This window comes from Vespula pensylvanica, chromosome 17, assembly GCF_014466175.1.
Source record: "Vespula pensylvanica isolate Volc-1 chromosome 17, ASM1446617v1, whole genome shotgun sequence".
NCBI lineage: Eukaryota > Metazoa > Arthropoda > Insecta > Hymenoptera > Vespidae > Vespula > Vespula pensylvanica.
In genome coordinates this window covers 2,098,886-2,103,935 of record NC_057701.1, presented here as the reverse complement: position 1 = coordinate 2,103,935, position 5,050 = coordinate 2,098,886, and positions in this window count along the sequence as shown.

Genomic DNA, 5,050 nt, shown 5'->3' with positions numbered 1-5,050 from the left:
TTTTTCTTTTTTTTTTTTTCTATTAATAAAAAGATGAGGTAATTTATAAGGTCATTGTATTGTATTGTAATGTAGGATGGATAAAAAGTGATTTTGAAAAATCGATGGATAATCTTTTTCGAGATTTCCGTCTCGAAAAATAATAATGTTTCAACGTAAATTAATGTAATCAAGTACGTATGTAATATCCATTGAAGAAAAATTTATTATTTAAGAGGGAGAGATAGAGTAATAACGATTAACATCAAAAAAAAAACTTGCAATAGCAATTATCTCGTGTCCAAGAAAATGGTTCCAAATAATAAATTGATTTTTTTTACCTTTTTTACGATCAATCAATTAATCAATCATTGTAAAAAGAAAATACGAAAAAAGCAAAAAATGCGTGCGCACACGCATACATACACTCGTAAATCATTTAAAATACGTACATCTTTTAAAATACAATAATAATATTTTTCTCAAGAAATATATAAAAACACGAAATACATATATATATATATATATGAACACAATTTGATTTTTCGTTCCCATCAATCGTTGTAAAAAAGAAACGCAAACAAATAAAAACGAACGAACGAACGAACGAACGAACGAACGAACGAACAAACGAACGAACGAATGAACGAACGAGCGAACGAGCTTTCCATCCCTCAAAAAAAAAAAGGAAAGAAGCAAAAAAAAAAACAGAAAAAAACAGGAAGAAAATAACGTGCTACGTAATTTTGGCAGGGTTATCCTACCCTGCATCACCTTGTATAAGAACAAAAAGTGGATATGAACTATCGCGCGGATTTAATAAACGCACTGCGCCGTACCGAACCGAATCGAACCGCACCGCACCGCACCTCACCTCACCGCGTCGCATCACGTCGTCCGAAAATAATCCGCATACACGCGATTGTCTTTTCGATTCGCTATATCTCACGCTCGAACGCATTTTACCTTTTATGTATGTATGTATGTATGTATGTATGTACAACGTTATGTGTACGTATGTATATATATATGTATGTATATATGTATGTATGTATGTAATTGTACGTGTATATCGAAATCCTCGTTTATTGCGATTTCCGCTGGACACGTCGATTCGTCACCATCGATAAACGACACGACGACAACGACGACGACGACAACGACAACGACGACGACGGACAAGTAGCGGATTTAAGCGCTCACGCGCACCATTGCTGGTCAACCCTTTTTTCTCTTTGTCTCTTTCTCTCTCTCTCTCTCTCTCTCTCTCTCTCTCTCTCTCTCTCTCTCTCTCTCTCTCTTTCTCTCTCTCTCTCTCTTTCTGTGTATGTGTGTGTGTGTGTCTATCTCTTTTTGTCTTTCACAGTTATCAGAATAGATAATCTGAATCGAAAATTCAGCAAACGATTCTCTTTCTCTCTCGTTCTCTCTGTCTCTGTTTCTTTATCGTTGAAATTCCAACAGTTCAGTATTCTCCGAAAATTATTTTTAGTTTCTTCGAGATTAAGTGGAAAATATTTTTTAAGTATTACATGAAAATAAATACGTACATGTGTGTGTGTGTCTGTGTATAGTGAAAGAGAGAGAGAGAGAGAGAGAGAGAGAGAGAGGAATATTCATAAATAATTTAAAAAAATAAACAATATAAATGAGTATATAAAAAATATAAAATTTATATTTATATATATATGTGTGCGTGTGTGTGTGTGTGTAAAATGTAAACTATAAATTTATAAGTAGTATACATATCTAAGCGTATATTGCATATTTTATGAATCGTATTGAATCTATCGAAAAAATAAATACTATATCTGTTTTAATTAAAAGACATTATTATTTATTTGAAAATAATTCTTCTCTTTTTTTTTCTTCTCTTTTAAATCGAGAAATAAAATATGAAAAATTGAATAATTCCATATGAATATTATAATAATGTAATATACGTAGGATATATAAATCGTTTTCTATTTCATTTCTATTATCCGAGCAATCTAATTATCTACGAAAACATTTACGTGTATACGTATGTATTTGTTGGATGCAATGTACGCTGACGTTGCCCTGTGATATATGTGTTTCTGCATTAAATTAAAAATATATCAAGACACACGATACGAGTGTCATATACAACGATAATTAAACGAATCTAAAAGAAAATATTCCATAATAACTAATACACGTTTTTGATCATTAAAAATAAACACACACATACACGCACACACATACTAATAACATTTCAATCGCTATTAATTAACCATGTAATTCTCATATTACATACTCATTTATATCTCGAACGCGTGCACACATCCGTCAAGTTACTTTTCTTTGTAACGTTTGAAAGAGTTAAAATTAAAATTAAAAAAAAAAAAAAAGGAAAAAAAAGAAAAGAAAAAAAAAAGAAAAAAGTTATGAAATACGCGTAAAAATGTATACATTTTTCTTGTTTTTAATTAACATGGTCGTTTGGTATCACGTACAAATATATATATATATATATAGAAAAGAAAACAAAAACAAACAAACAAACAAATAAAAATAATGTTAACGCCAGAATGGCGAGACTGGTACGACGAAGAATTTATTTATGGAATATACAAGGCCCACTCGAATCGAGACGGTCCATATGGCGCAAGAGACACGAAATCCAGAAGCATAATCGGGATTCGAAAAGAAGAGAGAGAGAGAGAGAGGACAGCTGCTCACTCGAGTCGATTCAAACGATCTCGCAGCTGCTGTTGCTGTTGCTGTTGCTGTTGCTGTTACTATTGCTGTTGCTGTTTCTTCTCTTGTTCTGTTCGTATTGGTACTGTCTTTTTTCTGTTATTTTTTTTCTTCAACTCGTAGATATATAACATCTCTTTCGTTCTAAAAGAAACATTTACTTTCACGTAAATTGGTAACTCGCGAACGAAAGACTCTAGACTGTTTTTTTTTTTTTTTTTGTTTGATCGCATTTTTTGTATTTTTCCTTCTCCTTCTTTCATCCCTCTCTTCTACCCCCAATCAAGAAAAAAATTGTGAATATTTGAGAAGTAAATTGTTATATGTTAATGTTAATGTTAATGTTAATGTTAATGTAAAATCGTGAATGTTAAAGATGAAGGATTTTCTTTTTCTTCTTTTATATCTAAAAATGAATACTCTGAAATTAATTAAATAATTATTGATAATAATATTTGTCTTTCTATGTGATTATTGAATCAACGGATCGAATGTTATATGTTATATATATAGTAATAACATATATATAAATTAATTTAATTTGTTGTTAATTGTTTTATATCAGACCAATGTAATTATCGTAGAATGTTAATTTGATATCTCCGAACTTTTACAATATTTTATCGTAATTCCTTTTTGGCAAGAAAGTTAATCATTGATTTAATATCTAAGAATTAATACTTGCTAATATAAATTATAAGTTTCCCATGAAATAAATATTTTTTTTCGATCATGACTGATCAATGATTACAAAAAGAAAAAAGAAGAAAGAAAGAAAGAAAGAAAGAAAGAAAGAAAGACGAATAAAAGAACAAACGATGTGTTTCGAATAATTCATAAGAAGAAGGATAAAGAAAAGAAAGAGAAAATAAATAATAAAAAAAGTAAAAAGAATCCATTAAAGATTTTCGGTTAAGAATAACCGAGTTTGAAAATAATTTCTATTATTAGAACGACGGCACGGGTCAAAGAAACGAAACAGGTTCCTATTTGAGAATAGAATTTTTCACTGACATTACAGGACCCAATTCATGGGGCCTTTCTGGACACTCCCCCTTTTTAATGAAGCTTTTCGTTGGTCTCCCATAATACAAATGTATGCTTGCTTCTATCCGTCACGCTCTAATTTCATATACATATATATATATATATATACATGTCTCTCTCTTTTTCTTTGTTGAATATATATACATACATACACACGTATATATATGTATTATATATATATATAGATACATACATACATATATATATATATATATATATATACACGATCTCAAAGAGCTGCAGCTGCCTGACACACGGGCCTCATGCCATCTGCCATAAGTAGAGAGGCCACGCGTGCGCGCCACCATAGGGACCCCAAGGTCCTTAATGGCTTCACGACAATACTGGGTGTACCAAAATTTCTCGAATAATCCATCGACTTTACATTTCATATGATCCCCTGACTCAACTCAACTCAACCTATTCGATTCTCTCGATTCGTAATAATGGTAGAGTTACACATATGTTCCTGTGTATTTCCATAAGAATGATAATATAAATGATTTAATAAAGGATCGATAAGTTTAAGTCGAAATATAGAAAGGTATGTGTGTGTGTATATATATATATATATATATATATATATATATATATATACGTACGTTTAATATATATATTCATATTAAACTTATTAGATCGACGTGTCGATAATAATCGCTAAAATTTTTCTAATAATTTACAGAAACGTCATATTGAAGTTAATCGCGATGATATTTTTAATAAAAATTGTATATATCGTAAAACGTATAGGTATACTTGTTACGTATATTCAATATTCGCTGATTAAATTGATATTGATGTTGATAAGATTACAAACATAATTTTTTTTTCTTTTTCTTTTTTTTTTCGTTTATATTCGTACAAAAAGTATTGAGACTCAACGAACCTCTATCGGATTGTAAACATTTTCGACGATTTTATTAAATACAAAATTGTCGAAATAATTGTTAAAAATTTATATATATATATATATATATATATATATATATATATATATATATCGTGTGTATAAAAAACTCTATGTATTATCATATCATACATATCTATTAAACGCGTTAACATTAATAAAATTAGAAAAAAAAAATAATTAATCCAAATCCCATGTGAAAGAAATTGTAAATATTCTATCAACAATCTTCGATGATGATCGAGTAATTTCATAAACAAAAAACAACAAAATTTCACTAAATCATTCTAAAAAGTTTCTACAATTCTAATATCATCGACGTTCTTCGAAAACGTAATTACATTCTCTCTTTTTCTCTCTCTCTCTCTCTCTCTCTCTCTCTCTCTCTCTCTCTCT